Source organism: Diabrotica virgifera, chromosome 3 (assembly GCF_917563875.1).
Source record: "Diabrotica virgifera virgifera chromosome 3, PGI_DIABVI_V3a".
Lineage (NCBI taxonomy): Eukaryota > Metazoa > Arthropoda > Insecta > Coleoptera > Chrysomelidae > Diabrotica > Diabrotica virgifera.
In genome coordinates, this window is record NC_065445.1 from 262501346 (window position 1) to 262524250 (window position 22905).

The 22905-nt window shown below is 34.1% G+C and overlaps 1 protein-coding gene across 1 annotated transcript in view; it reads left to right on the forward strand.

The window, feature by feature from the left end:
• LOC114339562 (uncharacterized) overlaps window positions 1-21569 on the forward strand; it is a 43910-nt gene extending 22341 nt beyond the window's left edge. The window contains exon 3 of the mRNA XM_028290213.2: window positions 21276-21569. The gene's annotated coding sequence lies outside the window, so the exon portion shown is untranslated. The remainder of the gene's footprint in view (window positions 1-21275) is intronic.
• The last annotated feature ends 1336 nt before the right edge of the window (window positions 21570-22905 follow it).

Below are 22905 nucleotides of genomic sequence, written 5' to 3' on the forward strand. Positions count from 1 at the left end.
AATATTTAAGGTAGTACGTATGCGGTAATGGCGCGAGCGTAAGACCGGATTGATTTTATAGCAATTGTTTTTGTTCAATATCTACGCCATTTTCAACTAAAATTGTTCAAAATATAATTTCCTACAATTTACTTCTAACAATTTTTTTCATGCGGTTGATATTTTCCGAGTTACATGGGAAAATAGTAAAAAGTGGTGGGGGGAGCATAATTATTGAATTGAATTTTGTATCCGAGCTGCCCCAAATTTTACACTTATATCCTTTAGGAGAGATCAATAGTAGTGTAAATTTAAAATCTCGACTGAATTTTGCGGTTGAATTAGCCGCCATATTGATTTTAAATGAGAACTGTTGTTGCTTAATATCTCCGCCATTTTCAACTTTTCTACATAAATGGTGGGAAAGAAAATTGTTGGAAATGCAATTTCCTATAATTTCTTTGGCACAATTTTTTTATACGTTAAATATTCTCCGAGTTAAGGGAGAAAATAATGGAAGCGGAGGGGAAGCATAATTATTTAATTGTCTCATTTATTATTAACTTTACGACATAATTGTACATAAACAAAAATAAAGAGAATTATATTTTATACAATTTTTGAAACTTCCAATGAAACATCAACCAAACTAAGTATATAAAAGACATAAAAACATTATATACATTAAGTTCACTTAATTTTATTAACTAGCGGGTTTTATTGGTTGAATTTGTATGTCGATATTTTAAGTTTTATGTCAGCTAATATATCGTGATGTTCCAACAATTTTTTTTTAATTTTGGACCCTGTTGGGGGGAATTTTCCCATTTCCCCCCTTGTAGACCCGCCACTGGTTCTCTCGAAAAATTGTAGTAAATCGTAATTGCAACAATTTCAGTTCTTACAGTTTTTGTCGAAAAGTTGAAAATGGCGGAGATATTGAACAAAAACAATTGCTACAAAATCAATCAGGTCATACGCTCGCACCTTTACCACATACGTACTACCTTAAATATTGATTTTATCAAAAAAATGAACGGCATCAAAATTGTACAAAATTTAATTCTCTTTATTTTTGTATAGATAAATATTTGTTGTAAAACTAATAACAAGAATAAAAAACCGCTAAACGCCGTAAAAATGAGTGGCGCATAAAATATTCCAGCTACAAAAGATCTGATATGAATATTACGTGGCGCGAAAATGGATTTTCATTTGATGCAAAACAAAATTCTAGTTTTATTTTAAAAGATATTTCCATAATATTTGCTAAATTTTAAGTAAACGCTCCACAAAAGAGTAACTTTGATACAGTTTGAATTTTGAAACTCTTTTGTTTCGTTTACTTCAAATTTAGCAAATGTTATGGAAAAATCTTTTAAAATAAAACTAGAATTTTGTTTTGCATCAAATGAAAATCCATTTTCGCGCCACGTAATATTCATATCAGATCTTTTGTAGCTGGAATATTTTATGCGCCACTCATTTTTACGGCGTTTAGCGGTTTTTTATTCTTGTATCAGGAGTTTTTCAAAGTTATTTATAAATTAAATGTATGAAGTTGAATGCAATGTTCCTCTATTACACGTCAAGCTTTATAAATGGTCACCTTTGTTGCATTATCTCCCAAATGATCTAGTGTCCATCGAATGTACACTAGATTTTTTTTTATTCGAAATAGATTGAAAAAAAATTGAGATGGCCGGTAAATGAAGTCGGATTGCCCGTTGCCAGATCAAATTTAGCGTCGTAACCACTACAACTACATAAACCATTTCGGGAATAATCGTAAATTGGATTATACTTTTGTAGCTTAAAAACTTCTAAACGGCTTAACCAATTTTGATCAGTAAACATGAGTTTGAAACGTATTGACCAGTAGTATCGGATGGATCTAAGGTCAAGTATGAAAATTGAAGCTACTACAGGAATTATTGAGCTTGAGAAACCGTTTTCCCACAGGAAATAGATTTTATCATACTTATGAAGCCTATAACCTAAAAAATTCAAATTTTCCGGGATATGAGGTATACACCGTTAAATTCGTCTGGTGTACTTCTATAAACGCTAAGTTATTGGCGCAATTTGTAGGTTGAAATGTTGAGTAATTGTCGAAAAACCAAAATTTTCAAAATTTAGTTTTTCAGTTTTTCGGCTATACTGAGCCGTGTGTATGTCTGATTCTGACGGCTTATACACCATTTGAAAGCTTAAGTCAACACTATTAATTTGATGTATTTGCGGTTCTCCTGGCTCTTCTTGATCCGAATATATATACCCCCAAAACATATGCCGTTTTGTACCTACCAAGTCCTATAGCTGGCTTATGGGTGGTCAAAAGTCACAAACTACACCGGTTCTAAATCGGCCCTGACCCCCTCTTCAAACACAGAGGAAAAATATCAAATCGGTTTAACTTTCAAACACACATACATATATATCCACAAACATTTTCCCTTTTTTAAATAAAAATTAAGTCACATTTCTAAGCTCTATAACTTTTGAATAGTATAACCGATTTTCAAAATTAGACATGCGTTGGAAAGGTAATGATCAGTAATGTTAGAAGCCGCAAAGGTCGGACTTAAATTTTTGAAGTTTTTGGGAGTTTTGGGGGCCAGAACGAAAAACAGACCTAAATAGGAAGGGCCGTAAAATCGACACCCTTGGACCAAAATGGATGGTTGACATATGAATGGGTGAGTCTTTTTCTGAACTTGAAGATGGGAGTTGGCACAATTTTCAATTCAGTCAGATTTAGAAAATTGAAAATTTCGTGTATATAATAGTGTCGCGTGTAGGGGGGCGTATTTCTGCGCCACTGGCGAAAACTGCCGTTCTCTGGTAATTTTTTCGATATAAAACTAACAGCTTCGATAACCAATAAATCGAAAACTATTAATTTTATCAAAAAAATGTATAATGAACATTTTTTGCTTATAATTAATATTTTTACCAGCATTTGCGGTCAAAATATAATAAAAAATTTCCACCCTCGAGATGAGGTGGCAACAACCCCATGGTAAAAGCGTCTTTCGGCATCATATAGATTTTGATCCTTGGACTATCCACTACTTATTGTCAAATTTTCAAGCAAATCTATCCATTCTATAAAAATTGCGAAGTGAAAAATTTCAGTTCCTGGACTAATTATACTTTTGGAGCTCTATAACTTCTGAACGGTTTACCTGATGTTGATCACTAAACATGAATTTGAAACGTATTGACAAGTAGTATCTGACCAGCATCCAAGATCGAGTATGATAACTGAACGTATTACAGGAATTATTGAGCTTGAAAAACCGTTTTTCCCGTAAGAAATAGATTTGATTATATTTATGAAGCCTATAACTTAAAAATTCGAATTTTCCCAGATATGAGGTATACACCGTTAGACGCGTCCTGAGTCCTTCTACAAACGCTCAGTTATTGGTGCAATTCGTAGGTTGAAATTTTGAGTAATTGTCGAAAAACCAAAATTTTCAAAGTTTAATTTTTCAGTTTTTTGGCTATGGCGAGCAGTGTGTATGTCTCAGCTTGATCGCTTAGGCGCCACTTGAAAGCTTAACTCAACCCTATTGATTTGGTGTATTTGCGGTTTTCCTGTCTTTCCTTGAACCTAAGATATATACGCCCAAAAAATATGCTATTTTGTATCTACCTAGTCCTCTAGCTGGCTTACGGGTAGTCAGAAGTCAAAAATTAGACCGGTTCTGAATCGGCCCTCATACCTTCTTGAAACACAGAAAAAAAAATTCAGATCGGTGTAACTTTTCCACACACATACATACATACATACATATCCACAAACATTTTCCATTTTTTAAATAAAAATTGAGTCATATTTCTGAGCTCGATAACTTTTGAATGGTATAACCGATTTTCAAAATTAAACATGCGTTGGAAAAGTAATGATCTGTGCTATCAGAAGCCTCAAAGGTCGGGCTTAAATTTTTGAAATTTTTGGGAGTTTTGGGGACGAGAACGAAAAACAGGCTTTAAATGGGAAGGGCCGTAAAATCCACACCCTTGGACCAAAATGGAGAGGTAACATATGGATGGACGAGTCTTTTCCTAAACTTTAAGATGGGATTTGGCCCAATTTTCAATTCAGTCAGGTTTAGAAAATCGAAAATTTCGTGTATATATAGTGTCGCTTGTAGGGGTGTTGTGCGCCACTGGTGAGAACTGTCGTTCTCTGTGGATAAACGAGATAATTCAATAATTCAATAATTATGCTACAACTGTCACTATTTTCCCCTCATAACTCGAAAAATATCGACCGCACGAAAAAAATTGTAATAAATGAAATTATATGAAATTATATGTAATAAATGAAATTATGAAAATCGTATTTTAAACAATTTAAGTTTCAACACTTTTTGTCAAAAATTGAAAATGGCGGAGATATTGAGCAAAAACGGTTTTCGTTTAAAATTAAGATGGCGGCTAACGCAACAGTGGAATTCAGTCGAGATTTTAAATTTATACTAATATTGCCCCTTCCTAAAGATTAGAAAAATAAAATTTGGGGCAGCTCCTAATGCAAGGTGAAATGCTATCCCGACTGGGCTATATATCAAACAACAGTTTTCGTTGAAAAATGGCAACAAACTAACAAATAACCTTATTAAAAATTTTACACATGCTGTAAAAATCTATCAAATGCTTAGGCAGAAGGCCGCATCTAGTGCCTGCTTAGGTTAAACGCGGCAAGTGACATTTAAATACGACGTTTTTTCTAAGTATTTTTCAGATGACGCGTTTATTCTAGGTATCCATGAACATTTTTGCATATACGGCATCAAATGCGTTGTGTTTAATGTATTTTGGCTTAACTTACGTCATTTTTAGTAAGCAAATAAGATAGATATGCACATTTGGGTTAGAAAAATGTATAAATCTAATTTTTTCAGATTTTTGCAGATACGGCGCGGCGTTTTCGCTAAGCACGGCAGAATAGGGGTTGACAAAAACACTTTAATAAATTTATCTAGTTATCACAGTTTGTATTCAGGTATATTTCTAACAAAATTGTATAGGTAATTTCTTTAAAGTAACAACTTATTCGGAGTTATGCTCATAATCATATCCATACAATTTTAAAATACCTCTCCCCTAAAATCGTCTTTTTTGACTTAAGCCTACGTTCTTGCGAAGCAGCGATATGTATTTTGCAAAAAAGAATAGGGAAAAATACAACGTCTATAGACGTTGTGTCACATTACATCAATGGAAATTAGATGTCTATAGACGTTCTGTCCGTCAATGTGTTAATAATATTACTGCTAAACAAGTGAATTTTCATTGTATACCGAGTGTATGAATAAAAATGTGTTTTTTTCTTAAAGTTCGCATCACCCCGTGGAATATTCCAGCATATATAAAATACTGAAATTAAAACCCAACTATAGCCTCATGTTTCCTCAACATTCTGTTTTTTTATTCATTTGCTTATGTTGGACCATAAAGAAATTAGAAACTTTAACAGCTATCCATGTTCTTCATCAGTACATGGTGTTTTTAAATAAGTATGGCAAACTTTAAGGGGTAATTCTGCATGAAAAAATAGTGACAGTTTGCTTTATAAACGTATGTATGTCCGCAAATGCTTCGTTTCCGATAGAGTCCTGACGTTTTTCTTACAAACTGACGATTTTTTTATTGCTTTAATAGTCGAGGAAATGAAGCATTTTGGCTCGCAATTTTTTCGTCCAGCATGGATTTACTTGAAATTTTCACAGAAGGTAGGGAATAGTCCAAGGATCATTTTCTATATCATGCCGCTGTACGCTAAAACTTTGGGGGTGGTTGCCACCCCATCTCGGGGGCGGGAATTTTTTATTACATTTTAACCATTAAAATCGATGTAAAAAGTAATTATAAGAAAAAAATGTTTTTTACATTTTCTTCGTAAAACTAATATTTTTCGAGTTATTCGCGCTTGAAAGTAACAGTTTTTCGACAAAAACATCGACTTTTTAAGAGGGTTTTTTGAGAATACCTCGAAAAATATGCATTTAATCAAAAAAACTACAGATATCAAAATTGTATCTTTTAGTAATAAAGACCAAATTATTTTTCTCTAATATCTTTAAGACCAATACAAACCGAGATACGGCATGTTAAAAGTTAGCTTTTTTCGTCAAATGCATAATTTGAAATATTCAAAGCCAGATAACGGAAAAACTTTGCATTTCTCGGGGAAAACTTAAATACTATTTTTTTAAGTATACAGTTAGAGCTTTTAAAAAATAATAATGAAAAGTTTCTAGCCTGACAATTAAGCGACTTATGATCAAAAAAAGTCGGTACCTACCCTCCTAATTAAAAATTGGTCTTCACCTTTCTGTAGTTCCTTTTATATTTGTATTATCAATACACCCAAGAAGTTTGACCTATTTAAAAGGCCTAATTTTAGAAAAATTGGAGTTTAAAAAAAAATTAGTTTTTTGCAATTTCCCATTTTTCGCTTTTACTTCAAAATATTTCCGAAAATACTGGAGACACGAAAAAAATGATTAATTAGCAAATTGTAGCTTTTTTAATGACTAAAATTTTCTTGGGCATAGATTTTCATCACAGTGAACAGTTAGCGAGATATAGCTGTCTAAATCCTCTATTTACGAGCAAACACCCTCTTATTCGAGCCCTTCAAACCCACCCTAATTAAAAACTAAGGGATCTTACGAAATTTAGTTTACACAGTCTTATAACCCTTCAAAAATCCTAGAAATTCATTTTTAAAAACACTTTTTATCGCCAAAAATGAAGGAGCTATGTTTATAAAACGAATTTTTTTTTTCGAAAAATTCGAATAGTCCGCTTATGGATAATTTTCAATGTACGTATAATACCACAAAACCGGTTCGTATACTGGAAGATGACTAAAAAACTATTTGTATTTGTATTTTTACACATTTGTAAATTCGTATTTTTGTGTAAATAAATGTTTTTGTAATTCCTCAATTATACTTTTTTTCTGTATAGATCTATTAAAATGTATACTTTTAAAAACTGTAATGTTATTAAGGTGGTTTTTAAGGGATGAAATATTATAATATTATATCCTAAAGTATAAAACAATCATTATTTAACCAATCAAAACCAAATTTTACCCATATTAAAGTTTACAATGTTTTTATATAATTTTTGAAAATAAGGGGTAGTTTACACCACTAAAACTAATCAACGCCCTTAAGCATGATATAGAATATGAAGTACAGGGTGAGATGATCCTAATCCCAAATTTTTATGTAAATCGATGCAAGCCGAAATTATTCTTTTAGGATAAGTAAATTTTTTATATATAGCTCCAACAAGGGTGGTTTTCAGGGTTGAAATATTATGATAGTATATCTTAAAGCATAAAACTATCATTATGTAACTAATAAGAACCAAATGTTGACAATATTAAAGTTTAAAATGTTATTTTATAATTTTTTACAATTAGGGGTAGCTTTCACCCTTAAAAAACCAAAAGCGTAAAACGGTTCGATATAGAAAATAAACTAGAGGGCTTAATGAGCCTAATCCCAAATTTTTGTACGAATCGATGCTGGACGAAAAAATTGCGAGGTTTTGCCATTTTTTCAGCTTCATTTCCTCGACTATAAAACCGGTTAAGATATGCAAATTAAATTTGGTGGGTTTTAAGCCGTAGTTGTTGCACATTTTTTGACATAAAATTAAGAATTTAATATTTACCATTGGCGCGCATACGGGTAATATGAGCCGTCATATTACCCGGTTTCTTTAATAAGTTTTTAGAATGTTATGTAAAAATTGAAACTTCATTCATAAACTCCCAAAAATATCAGCTCTTAATTATCAGTAGTAATTGCACAAGAGCTCTAAAATGATCGATTTATTTCCCGAGTGACACTTTGACAGTATATATTGTCACTAATGTTCATTTTGCCGTAGTAACGAAGGGCATGTGACGTTATGCTTGACGACGAGATATTATCAAATATTATCAGTAGTAATTGCACAAGAGCTCTAAAATTCTATATTAATTTTAGAGATCGAGTGCAATTTGTTGAGATTATTTCATGAATAAAACTGTTCAACACCAAAATTTTATTGTAATTTATTTATGTAAGTACAAATTAGTACAATTAAACACACAGTTTTTATAAATATTAATTTGACGGTTGAAAGTCATCACTTTTATAATTTTTAAAACATTAATTGTCATTAATGTCACTGAATGTATTTTTTCGTAGCAACGAAGGGCATCTGACGTAATGTACTTGACGACGGGAAATTGTCAAAAATTATCGATTTAATTTAGATTTATGTAGCTTTCTGTTGATCAGAATTTCCCATGAATGAAATAATCGCTGTAATTTTTATTTCTGTAGCTTTCTATTGGTCAGAATCTCCTATGAATCAAATAATCATAAACAATAATTTTGCACTGGGATTAAAAAAGCAAAGTAAAAATATTTCCGGTTCTACAGGTGGTATAAACTTCTTTTTTTATAAAAAATTGTGTTATTTTATAACCTTTCAGAAGGTGTATTTTGTGTATTTTGATTTTTTGTAAATGTTAAAATAGCGGAGAAAATTTAATTGTTGTTTCTAAGGCAAAAAATTGTACTTCATTCTGCAGCAATTATTTAACAGTAAACAAGTAAAAATGAATATGCTCTTTTAAAAACATGAAACTTGAGATTTTAAAAAGAGAACCAGATCCAAAAAGTCCTTCTAAATATTGACAAAGCACCTGTATAGCAATTTGAAGGCTCATCAAAAAGCATCATTCAAGCCCATCTTTTGCACATATTATAGTAACTAGATAAAAACTCACATGTAAACTCATTATGAAAATATGCCTTAAATATTTTTATTGTTTATTTTATTAATTATAAACAATTGAAAAACACTGTATACTTTCGGGTTAAATTTTGCAGTAACTTTTTTGTTTATAAATTTGTTTTAATTTAGAAAATTTCATTTTAAAGAGCAAGTATTTTTAAGAGAGTAGTCTGTTGAATGTTTTTATCTACATTGTATAGTATGGCATAGTTAGACCCAAACCCAGACATCCAAAGTGAAAGTTATTCTCCAACACCAAAGTGTTCTATATGGTCCACATAATGTTCAGAAAAAAGTCACACCATTTTGAGCGTCGGGTTTGCGGGGGAGAGGGGGGAGAAATCTGCAAATTCGTAGTTTTTTACGTTTTTCGTCAATATTTCTAAAACTAAGCGGTTTAGCATGAACAACCTTCTACACAAAATTGTTCTACATTAAATTTGAAATAAAAAAAGCCCTATTCATAACCCTTCTAAAATAAACGGTTCCAAAGTTACGGAGGTAGTATAATATAATTGGTCCAAAAAAAGGCCTAACCCAGACATCCAAAGTAAAAGTTTTCCTTCAACACCAAATTGTTCTATATGGTCAACATATTGTTCGGTAAAAAGTTACACCATTTTGAGCGTCCAGTTTGGGGGGGAGATGGGGGAGAAATCGGCAAATTAGTAGTTTTTTTACGTTTTTCGTCAATATTTCTAAAACTATGTTTTAGCCTAAGGAATGTATTATAGAAAAATATTCTACATAAAATTTAAAACAAAAAAGGTTCTATACATAATTGTTATAAAATCAACGGTTCCAGAGTTACGGAGGGTGAAAAGTGGAGGTTTTCGGTACTTTTTATATTTACCGATTTCTCCCCCCTCTCCCCCCAAACCCGACGCTCAAAATGGTGTGACTTTTTTCTGAACATTTTGTGGGCCACATAGAACAATTTGGTGTTGGAGGATAACTTTCACTTTGGATGTCTGGGTTTTTGGTATAGTTATATTATAAATATTGCCCAAAAAATATAAAAAGTATCGAAAACCTCGAATTTTCACCCTCCGTAACTCTGGAACCGTTGATTTTATAACAAATATGTATAGAACATTTTTTGTTTTGAATTTCATGTAGAATATTCTTGTATATTAAATTGTTTACGCTAAAGCACAGTTTTAGAAATATTGACGAAAAACGTAAAAAAACTATTAATTTATCGGCTTCTCTCCCATCTCCCTCCCAAACCGGACGCTCAAAATGGTGTAACTTTTTACTGAACAATATGTGGACCATATAGAACATTTTGGTGTTGAAGGAAAACTTTTACTTTGGATGTTTGGGTTAGGCCTTTTTTTGGACCAGTTATACTATACTACCTCCGTAACTTCGGAACCATTCATTTTAGAAAGATAATGCATAGGGCCTTTTTATTTAAAATTTAATGTAGAACAATTTTGTAGAGGGTTGTTCATGCTAAACCGCATAGTTTTAGAAATATTGGCGAAAAACTTAAAAAATTACGAATTTACCGATTTCTCCCTCCTCTCCCCCCCCCCAAACCCGACGCTCAAAATGGTGTGACTTTTTTCTGGACATTGTGTGGACCATATAGAACAATTTGGTGTTGAAGGATAACTTTCACTTTGGATGTCTGGGTTATGCCATCTTTTGGATCAACTATACTACACTAATTGTATAGTATTTTTACAATATTTAAATGAATCAAAAGTCGCAATTTTGCTTAAATATTAATAAGAAATCATCTCTCTCTTGTCGTTTCCCCATTACTGAGGATCGTGATTTCTTACTAATTCTAATATTCCTAACAATTTTTTTCCATTGGTGTCTATCTTCAGCTGCTCTAAGAGCTTCGCAGAATCAGTTTCCAGCTGAATTCTTTATTTGGTCGGACCATCTAGTTGATAATCGTCCTCTTGATTTTCTCCCAGCAACGTTTCCAGAAACAATTAATCTCTCAAAACTATCGTCACCTCTGTGGACCACGTGACCGAAGAATTGCAGAATCCGTTGCAGACATATTGTGGACAGCCTTTTGTTACTTTCGAGTTGGTTTAGAATGGAAACGTTTGTTCTATGAGCTGTCTAAGGTATGCGAAACATTCTTGTTCAGCACCACATCTCAAAAGCATTAATTATTTATCCAAGTCTCTGCCCCGTATAGAAATATTGAGAATACAAGGGCATTAACCAGCCTCATGTTGATATTTTGAGAGATAGATCTGGTACCAATACGTCTCCGAACTTCTGCTTCACAGTTGTCATGTCAGTTATACTAGATCCAAGATGGACAAAGGTGTTTACTATCTAGTATTCCTGTAACATGTTAGTCAGTTGGATAGTATCGAATCTGTCGACTACCAATATTCTTGTTTTGCTTTATTGATTTTCAGACCAACTTTATTGTTTCGTACTCAACTCTTCGAAGGAGATCAAACATTTCTTGCTTATTTGCTGCTATAAGTGTAGTATCATCTGCAAACCTTAAATTGGAGCTTTTCCTACCAGCTACTGTAACTCCACCGGCCCATCCTTCTAAAGCCATCTTCATGACATGCTTACCATAAATGTTGAATAAGTCAGGTGACAACACGCATCCTTTTCTAATACCTCTCTCGGTCTTGAATTGGTTTGAGAACTCTGATCTAGTCGTACTGTTGCTATATTGGACTGGTAGAGATTTTTAATAAATGTCTCAGTAAACATAAAAACCATAACGCAGTAAAAATTTCGATACCAACGGGAAGGTACACCTTTTCTATTGACTTCCTCCAGACATTCCACTTGAAAAATAGAGGGCAGTAGTCTTTCGATTTTTCAAGTGGTTTCTCGGCTTCGTTTCCTTGGTAGGACAAAACCTCTAAATTTTAAAGAACTGCTTGGATTGACATGAAATTTGGCATACACATAATTAACAAGTCAAAGAAAAAAAAATGATATTGTGCCGATGTGTGCTTTTGCCCTAGGGGCGAGTTTTACTCCCTTTGGGAGTAAAAAATATATGTTCGAAATAAGTCTGGAAATGGATAAAATGACTAATTCTAAGCAACTTTTGTTCTATAAAGTTTTTTCACCAAAATAATACTTTTTGAGTTATTTGCGAGTGAATATGTTAATTTTTCTACAAAATAACCAAGTTTTTAGACGGTTTTTTCGCAAATAACTCAAAAAGTAAGTATTTGGTCGAGAAAATCATTCTTATCATAAATATAGCACGTAAAAAAGTGAAAAACATGGTGTATATATTAGGTCACTATACCTAGTAGAAGCAGAGTTATAGCTAATGAAAAATAGGTTCATATTCGTCAAATTCCAAATAGAATATTTTAACGTGCCATAACCAAAAAACGATGCGCTTTTTTGGGGAAAACTCATTTTAACTTATTAAGTGTTTAAAAAAATGCTTATATTTGTTTTTTTAAAAAAATTTTTTTTAAAAGTAGCTTTAAAAGTAAACGCTCAAAAGTTACGCTCAAAATAAAGTTGGTCCCTTTTTTTGGTAAGAAATCGGGAAAATCACCCCCTAATTAACATTTAAAATGAACTTAATTGTTACCACTTCACAAGTTTTTTACTCGTGTACGTATTAATCATATGATCTGTAAGTTTCATCCGTTCAAAGTCCTTATTTTTAAAGAGCTGTAGTTAAAAGGGATTGAACGAGTCACTTATCACGAGTGTATGCAAATTTAGAAACACCCAATCTTAACCAATTTTTGTCTTACAGAAAAACAAAAAATACAAAATATTTAGAAAAGTAAAGCTGACTTTTTTATTGTTTAAGATTTTTGATTTCTCGAACAATTTTAAAGTTATTTTGAAAGAAACATTTTTTCAAAATTAAATTTTTTAAAAATTTTACTTTAAAACCAAATTTTTTCAAAAATAAACACTTTGAATCGATGAAACTTACAGATCATATAAAAACAACATAAGTGTTTAGGCAATACGTAAAGTATCCTTAACAATAGTAACCTATACTTATTGTACGGTTATAGAGTATATTCCCATAGGTAAGCTGGTTAAGAGTAGATAACGATTTTTCATATGTAATTTAAAGTATTATCTGCATAAATGGCACAAAGAATATTTGCTACGAGAGGTATATGGTTCAAAATGCATACAGTATCACGACTAATAAGTTATGTTCACATACATGTAGAGTACTTACAGTTTTATTCCTTGATGACGTGTCACATCAGAGCTCTGATTGAATTCCATAATCCATTTGGTTCATTTGTAAGGCACTCACTAATACGCTAAATAAATCATCGTCGATAATACTGAGCAGATTGAATTATCTGAGCGGTATAAAACGATAGCAAAAAAAGCCGGTAAAATGCGGCCTTTTTACGAATAGCGGGAGCGTCGATAGATTAGAGATGATTCTCGTTAGGAAGCTTTTGACGATCTGCCCCGGCGAGGGGTTCAAATGCGAGTCTCAACAATAACCTGGAGTTTCCAGAAAGGTTACATAAATACTACTTGAATTTTAAGTAATCAGTAGTACAGGGGCGTAACTAATTATTTTAGTGAGCCGTGTATAATATATTTATTGTACATATTGCCGGGGGCGACAGGCGAGAGAGATGGCCTATATCACCTCGAAGAGAGGGGATTGGCAAAGATGTGCACAACGATAAGAAATGTTTGAAGAAATTAGAGTTTATATACACAAGGGGTAACAACGATAAAATGGAGGAAAACGATAAGTTTTCCCCCTAGGGATAGATTTTAATCTTCCAGGGGAATCACAGCGATTTTCGTAATACCACGAAGAAAATCACCGTGAGTAGTGTGAATCTTGACAGTACGAACTAGACCATCCTTACCAGGCAATACATCTATTACCCTGGCAGTTGGCCATAAGAGTGGAGGAGTACCATCCTCCTTCAACAGAACCAAATCCCCGATCTTGACAGGGTCAGTAGGGTCGGTCCATTTATTTCTTTGCTGCAGGAGGCAAAGATAGTCTTTTTTCCACAATTTCCAAAATTGCTGTTGAATTTTACTAATACGCTGAAAAAGATTCAACCTATTTTCAGGTATCTCTGAAACACTTGGTTCAGGGGGCGCGGTTAAACTTCTTTGAACTAAGAAGTGAGCTGGAGATAGGAAAGCGAAGTCATTGGCGTCAGACGACATCCTAGTGATGGGTCTCGAATTTAGAATAGCCTCGATTTGGCATAATACTGTGTTAAACACTTCAAAGGTGAAGTGGGAATTTCCTATAATTCGATAGAGGTGATACTTCACACTCTTTATTCCTACCTCATGGAGGCCGAATTGATGGGGGTTGCGGGGAACACCCATCTTGAAAGTTATGGAGTTTTGAGTACAGAATTCCTTAATCTGTTCCGAATTATTTTGATTTAAGAAAAAATCATAGAATTCGCGCATTTCATTTTTTGCCCCATGGAAATTTGTGGCATTGTCGCTCCAAATAATACTGGGCGTGGATCTTCTGGCAATAAACCTTTTCAGAGTAAGAATATAGGCTTCTGCGCTTAATCCTGTGACGAGTTCGATATGAACACATTTAGTGCTCATGCAAATGAAATAGGCTACGTATGCTTTGTAAAGCGGTGCCTTCCTCAAATGTGAGGACTTAATTAAGAAGAACCCCCCATAGTCCACTGAGACGACTTGGAAGGGTCTAGTGGGGAGTACACGATCGGGATGCATATCTGCCATCTGTTGAACAGAATTGGGTGTCATGAATCGGAAACAGTTTACACACTTACGAATTAAGCGTTTAATCTGTCTTAATCCGTCAATTGGCCAGTACTTCATTTTGACATACGAAAGTACTGTTTGCGCGCCTGAATGTAATAACTTATGATGAGCTTGAGTCAAGATTAGTTCTACAACTCGACATTTAGAAGGAAGTAGAATGGGGTGTTTTTGATTATACGATATGGGGGCGTGTCGGAGACGTCCTCCCACACGAATCAGCCCATCATTATGTTGTAGGAAGGGGTTGAGTTTACGAATGGCTTTATTGGTCACGAGTTTAGCATTTTTCAATTCAAGAATCTCTTTTTTAAAGTAGATACTTTGGATATACCTGATGATCGCGTGATCAGCGATCTCCATTTCGGGTGGCGTCAATATATCCGTATCTCGTGGAGAGTTATTTATTTTCTTTTTAATATTACTGATGAATCTAAAAAGATAAGCGACAATTCTTTGAATTTTACGAAAAGAAGAAGATTTAGCGAATAGATTTTCAAAGGTGTCGTTGAGTTCGTGATTTGTTGCTATGTTTGAGACAACTAACTTCCTTAATTCAGGAAGATCATCCTGAAAATGAGGAATTTGATGAAGAGAAAAATCGATGGGATTGTCTCTAATAAAGCTAGGTCCGCATAACCAGTCTTCGGTGGTCTGGGGATTATCAAAGACATTTATCCCTCTGGAAGCGGGGTCAGCGATGTTTTCGTGACTTCTGACGAAATGGAAATCACAAGGAAAAGTTTCCAACAAGGAATTGACCTTTTGAATTCTGTTTTGTACAAAAATGTTCCAAATGTGTTTTTTAGAAAGTATCCAAGACAAGGCAATTGTAGAGTCAGCAAAGAGATGAGATGAAGATATACTCAAATTTTTCTTGAAGATGTGAAAAAGTCTATGAGCCAGAGTGACTCCCAACACTATTCCACAAAGTTCCAATTTGGGGATGGTGAGTTTATTTTTTAGCGGAGAAATTTTGTTTTTAGAAGCGATAAGCCGCGACGATACAGAAAAGTCTGAGTATGTCGCTTTGAGATACACACAAGTGCTGTATATTTTTTCCGATGCGTCGGTGAAAATAATTAATTGAACATCAACAACTTTCTTTTGTAAAAGTAAGCATCGAGGTACCTTGACCTCTTCTATAGTTTTGAATGTCGATAAGAGGTTTTGCCAATTTTTCATAATGATGGGTGAGTCAATGGGTTGATCCCAGTCCAATTTCTGGGACCATATTTCCTGTATCAAGAGCTTAGCGTTCACAAGGACAGGGGATAACCATCCTAGCGGGTCATACAAAGTAGCAATGTAGGAGAGAATAGTACGTTTAGTAACAACATTAGCCAATTTGAAGATAGGAGTTTTAAACGAAAAGTGGTCGCGTTCTGAATCCCAGAATATGCCTAAGACTTTATCAGATCCCGTGAAGTTAAGACTGACTTCAGAGACGGGATTTAAATTGTGTTGAGACAGAAATTCTGAAGAACTGCAGTTCCACTTGTGGAGGAGGAAACCATGGGTTTCTAGCAAAGAAGTTAATTGTTCGAAAAGACAACTTAATTCATGAAGACTGTCAGCACCGCTGATCAGGTCATCCATATAGATAGATTCTTGCAGAACACTAGTAGCAAGTTCGTGGGTATGTTTGTTGTTGTCAGCGATGTGCTTGATAACTCTTTGAGCGATAAATGGGCTACTTGGGAGCCCGAAGGGTAATCTTTGAAATTGATAGCACCGTAAAGGCTGCTGAATATTGTCCCTAAAGAGAAAATTTAACAGAAATGTTTCAGTGGGACAAATGGCGATTTGTAGGAACATAGCCTTGATGTCGCCTACTAGTGCGAATTTAAACTGACGAAACTTAGCGAGAATGTCAAAAAGTTCATGTTGGACGACATAACCTTTGTCTATGACGTCACTGAGGGAGATTCCCGTAGACGATTTATTGTTTGGATCGAAAACTATACGAGTGGAAGTAGTAGAGTTGGATTTGAAAACGGGAAAGTGAGGGAGAAAGTAATTAGGTTTACCTGAGTCATTTAGCATTTTTAACGGCACTTGAATTATTTGTCCGTTATTGAGATATTCCGATATAATGTCCTGATATTTTTCCAATAAATCAGGGTTGAGTTGAAAACGTTTCTCGAGACTGAGAAAACGTCTTTTTGCCGAGAGAAACGAATTTCCCATGTCTATATCTTCGATAGGGAGTTTGAGATTGAGTGTGGACTCATATCGTCCATTGGGGAGAACATTAACATGTTTTACAAAATTAATTTCAGCGGGGTGATCATTAATGAGATCGGTGTTCTGAGGAGCGGCTTCTTCCAGCTCCCAGAATTTTTGTAAATGATCGGATAGTTCCTCGTTGGACACTACCGGCTCATTTACGGCGGAAGGAGTGTTATGAGAACAACAAGTAACGAGAGAGTTTGAATAAAATTCCAAAGCCTTTTTAGTATTTTTCGACTTAAGAGCAAAGTCTGGAACTGACCCTGATATCGTGTACCCGAGTAGAGTGCGTTGAAGAACGGGAAGACCTTTTCCCAAACGAATTATTTCAGGTTGAATGATATCGTTATACAGGTCTGCACCGAGCAGGATACCAATTGGGGATGTTACATGGAACATCGGATCACCTAATGGTATCTCTGAGGGTATGTTTAGTTTGCTCGCCGAAATAGAAATTTGAGGAAGCGGATTTGTTATCTTTGGGAGTACAGAGCACGAGATGTCAAAAGGAACGTCGTTAGCGACAGCGAAAATTGTTGTATCTACAATAGATTGAGACGAGGATGAGGTGGAGTTAATTCCATTGATCCGTAATTTTCCATCTCTAGTGGTGAGTGACAGTTCCTTTACGAGGTCAGCACTAATAAATGAAACCTGTGAGGCCGAGTCTAAAAGTGCCTTTGCGAAGACCCTCTTGCCGCTAGGAGCGACAAGATAGACCTGGAGTGTGCTTAATAACACCAAATGATTATCAAGCGAGGCTGCAGATAGAGCCATTGAATGTGGAGTCGAATTTTGAAGATTAACTTCCGTTTCAGGAGCTCTAACATGTGAGGGCCCCTGTTGTGAATTACCCTGTGTATGGGAGTTATTTGAGATAGCGGTTTTATTATGATTATTTGAGTTGTGTTGGCCAACAGCCGCGGAAGGGTTACTATGACCCGTTTTGTCGAAATGGAGCAACGTGTGATGACGAGATTTACAAACTATGCAAGAGAATTTGGATTTACACTGATCGAGCATGTGAGACCCAAGACAATTAATACAAAATTTATTTTGTTTGACAAAACTAAAACGTTCTTTAGAATTCAACTGCTTGAACTGAGGACAAGAGTAGATCGAGTGAGAGTCGTTGCAATAGGAACATTTCTTAGGACCTAAGCGAGGCGAAAGGTTACTGGTAGAAGTGTCTGAGGCTAGGTGTAAAGAGTGTCTGGAAGTAGTAGTCGATTTTGGTTTTGATTGAGATTGAATATTCTCAAGATGAACAACGCGTGTCTCGATTTCCCCTAGAAAATGGACAAAATCAGGGGTAGCTTGGCTACCACCGGATTGGAACTCAAGAGCCCTAATGGTAGGTGCGTCGAGTTTCTGAGTAGCGATATGTATGAGAAGTAAATGCAAGAGATCTGAAGGGGGCCTATTCAAGTTCAATAGGGCCTTGAAATTATTTGACATGACCGTATGAAAATTTCTTAATTGTGAGTGATTTGCGTTTCCAGAAATAGGAGGCGCATCAAGAATTTGAGAGATGAGAGTTTTGATAAGCGATTTAGAGTTGGCGTACCTTTGTGTCAGGTTATCCCGGGCTATTTTGTAATTGTCACCTGTGAGTGGGATATGCTCGAGAAGCGTCAAAGGCTCGGAAGTTAGAAAACTTTTGAGGTAAATGAGTTTTTCCAGATCACTTAATGTAGTATCAGATCCTATTATTGTATCAAAGGTCTCAATGAATGAATTGTATTCAGTAACTAAGCCACTAAATGGTTTTAACTGAATACGAGGGAGGTTTACTGTTCGTTGCCTAGCCATAGACTGTGAGGTTAGAGAAGAATTAGGGTCAAATTGGAGGGAGGGGGTAGCAGTCACATTAGAACTTTCAATGACCTCTAACCTTTCTTCCAATAGAGAAATTGTATCCAAATATTTATCAAAAACCACAGAGGAATCAGTAGAGGGGGTAGGTTCCTCGGGGATCGTCTCCAGCACATTTTGAGCATCGCGGAAAAGTCCGTAAGAATGTTTGAGTTGTGAAATTATTTCACGAATTTTATATTTGTTTAGAGAATTAAGAGTTGTGGGAACCGAATCAGCCAACTTGGTTATATCAAGTTTTGCGGTGAGCCTCTGTCGGTTATATTTTGATCGGTCAGCCATGTTGCGAGAATGTGAGATTAGATAGATTATTTGCAAATGTCTAAACCTATAAATCGATGCGAAAATGAGAGAATATGTACAATATATTATATATTACACGTTTAATAGTGTGAGATTGGCTTAATAGTATCACCCTGTATGAGCGCAGATTAGTATATGAAATGCAAAACTATAAAATTTCAAAATATATGCAATTTTCCAAAATGGGTATTTTTCAGCAAGTGTGAGACACCCTTAACAAGTATTTAAATTAATTAAATTGAAGGAAAAAACAATTATTTATTTTCTATAGTTTTCTAGAAGTGTAAAATGAGCTTAAGCGAAGCTAAATGTAGCAAAAACTTACAATTTATGCAAGAAAACAAAATTATTTTTAATAATTTTTGTAACCTGTGAACCAGGCTTAATCGGATTCAAAATTATAAATTTAATTTAAATCAAAAGGTTGAACAAACAATGTTAAAATTATAACACCCGTACTATCAGCCAAGAAATGAGTACACATTTTGTATACTATAAACAGAAAAATATATTTACGAAAATAAAATAATGTAATATATGCAAATATTTTTTCATACAAACAAAACGACTCCTTTATTTGAACAAAGCAAGTAGTTTCTGAAATTGCACGTGTAGACCGGGCTTAACAACCTACCAGCTATTGTAGAGACGTGCTGGGTTAAATACTGAGAATTTGAGTGCAGAAAGAGAGGAATATTTTATTTTTGTGCCGGGGCGGCGTGGCTTGGAAATTTCCAAATGCAACAGAAAGACACTATAAATGAAAAACCGTTATTCTCAGAATAGAGATTATCAAAATATGCAAATACGAAGGACCTTGAGGATTTAATTAATAAATAATTAATATGATACGGCTCGATGGAACAGAAATGTTTAGGCAATACGTAAAGTATCCTTAACAATAGTAACCTATACTTATTGTACGGTTATAGAGTATATTCCCATAGGTAAGCTGGTTAAGAGTAGATAACGATTTTTCATATGTAATTTAAAGTATTATCTGCATAAATGGCACAAAGAATATTTGCTACGAGAGGTATATGGTTCAAAATGCATACAGTATCACGACTAATAAGTTATGTTCACATACATGTAGAGTACTTACAGTTTTATTCCTTGATGACGTGTCACATCAGAGCTCTGATTGAATTCCATAATCCATTTGGTTCATTTGTAAGGCACTCACTAATACGCTAAATAAATCATCGTCGATAATACTGAGCAGATTGAATTATCTGAGCGGTATAAAACGATAGCGAAAAAAGCCGGTAAAATGCGGCCTTTTTACGAATAGCGGGAGCGTCGATAGATTAGAGATGATTCTCGTTAGGAAGCTTTTGACGATCTGCCCCGGCGAGGGGTTCAAATGCGAGTCTCAACAATAACCTGGAGTTTCCAGAAAGGTTACATAAATACTACTTGAATTTTAAGTAATCAGTAGTACAGGGGCGTAACTAATTATTTTAGTGAGCCGTGTATAATATATTTATTGTACAATAAGTAAAGTAACTTTTGAGGCAGGTAATCTTCCTGATTTTTGTGGCCAAAACAAAAGGGACCATCTTTATTTTGTGCCTAACTTACATTTGATGTTAGAAATATTTTTTATAAAAATAAAAATAAAGCTTTTTTTTACGCACTTTAAAAAAGTTGTAATGTGTTTTCCCCAAGAATGCTTCATTATTTGGATATTTCACATTGAATTATTCTATTTGGAATTTTTCGAATATGAACCTATTTTTCATTAGCTGTAACTCTGCTTTTGCTAGGTACAGAGACTTAATATATACACCGTTTTTTTTTTTACTTTTTGATAGGCTATAGTTTTGCTAAGAATATTTTTTTCGACAAAATGCTTACGTTTTGAGTTATTTGCGAAAAACCGTCTAAAAACGTGGTTATTTTGTTGAAAAATGAACATATTTACTTGCAAATAACTCAAAAAGTACCTACTGATTTGGTGAAAAAACTCTATAGAATAAAAGTTGCTTAAAATTAGTCAGTTTGTCCATTTCGGGACTTATCTTGGACATATATTTTTTACCTTCGAGATGGGGTGAAACTCACCCCCAGGGCAAAAGCACATACACACTATACACACTATATCACTTTATTTCTTTGAAATGTTAGCTATGTGTATGCCAAATTTCATGTTAATCCAAGCGGTTCTTTAAAATTAACAGCAAAAACCGTGAAAGAATGTACTATGGGTATTAATGTATTCATTCAGTGCGGTCTTGGGACACCGACGTCCTCGAGAAATAATTTATTTAAGTATAAGTTAAAATTACCCTGTATCATAGAATTTCACCGGAAACTTTATTTAGGTTCCCAGATGATACATCAAGTAAGTTCGGTAGGAGTATAAATGTGTCACGTATACATACATCTGAAGTTTGTCAAGGGATCCAGCGCATGATATACACGAAGCAACAACGGAGCACCTGGGGAGTACGTTTAAAGATCATCAGCTCCAATTAGATTGTGAAACCGTCAGACGAGCTCCTCAACAAGCTTTAGCTAAATATATTCAAGTTCGTATCATATGAAATTTACCGCAGGGAATATTAAAATTATTGTCTTAGCTCATTTAGTGATGTTAAATAAACTATTTAGAAAAACTGTCTCTTTATTTTAGCTTTAATATGCTTTAATTAGAAGAATAACACAATCCAGAAAAACAATAGGTTGTCTAAACAGCGTACTGTGGAATCATGAAATAGGAAAAAGAAGAAAACACAATATCTACGAATCTCTTATTAAAAGCAGTCTATTGTACGGAGCAGAAACTTGGCGGATAACCGAAAACAACAGAAGAAAACCGGAGACAGTAGAAATGGACGCTTTTAGAAGATCAGTAGGAGTGTCACGCAGAGAGAGAATACGTAATGATGAGATAAGACAGCGAATGGGGGTTGACGGCTCTCTAACAACAGACATAGAAAGAAAACAGCTGATATGGTACGGACACGTCCAGAGGATGGATAACTCAAGACTCCCTAAAATAATTATGCAATGGGTACCACCAAACCGCAGAAAGAGAGGAAGACCCAAGAAATCTTGGAGAGAGGGAGTAACGAAGGCGATGAGCGCAAGAGATCTTAGAGAGGGCCAATGGGATGATAGAGTGTCATGGAAATTAGGCATCGGACAACGTCGCAAGACGTTTTAAAACCGATTGATATATATATAATATGCTTTAATTTATAAATAAAGCAGTTTTGTTTTTAAAGTGTTTTATATCTAGTAGAGGATCCGTTATAAGGTCGATTTGCACCGATCTGTTTAATGGATAAAAATTATTGGATTTATTTAATTTAGCACGTTAAAAATTATAAAAAACAAGGGTTGCCCGATCTTATCTTGTTTTACTATAATTAATTAATAATTAAAAATAACATTTTTTTATGAATTTAAAAAAAAATCGACCCGGGCAGGTATTATTTCAGATTTTTTGGATCATTCTAAAACAAAAAAAGGTCTTTTTGAAATTTTTCTGTAAAGTTGATCGTGTTCGAGTTATAAACAGTTTAAAACTGAAAAAAGAACGAAAGATGACAATTTTCAAGGCTCAAAAACACAAGTAAAAAAGAATGTGTGTGTACTTTGTACGCACGTAAAAAGTTCTACTTCTATTATATGATTTCAATGAAATTAATATAACAGTTTATTTATATTTTATTTAAATATTAAACTAATTTTAATACTTACTACTTTCCAAAAATATTTATTAAAACAATACGAAGAATTAAAAAAATAAAAGAATAAAACACACGCAAACACATTTAAAAATGAAACAAAAGAAATTATTTCTGAACAACTGTTAAGAAAATTTTAACTAAATAATTATTTTCTGAAAAAAAATATAATAAATATACTTACAATCATAGAATGTATAAAAAAAAATAAAAATTTGCATAGGGAATTGAACCTGCGTCTATCAGGTTTAGATTATTT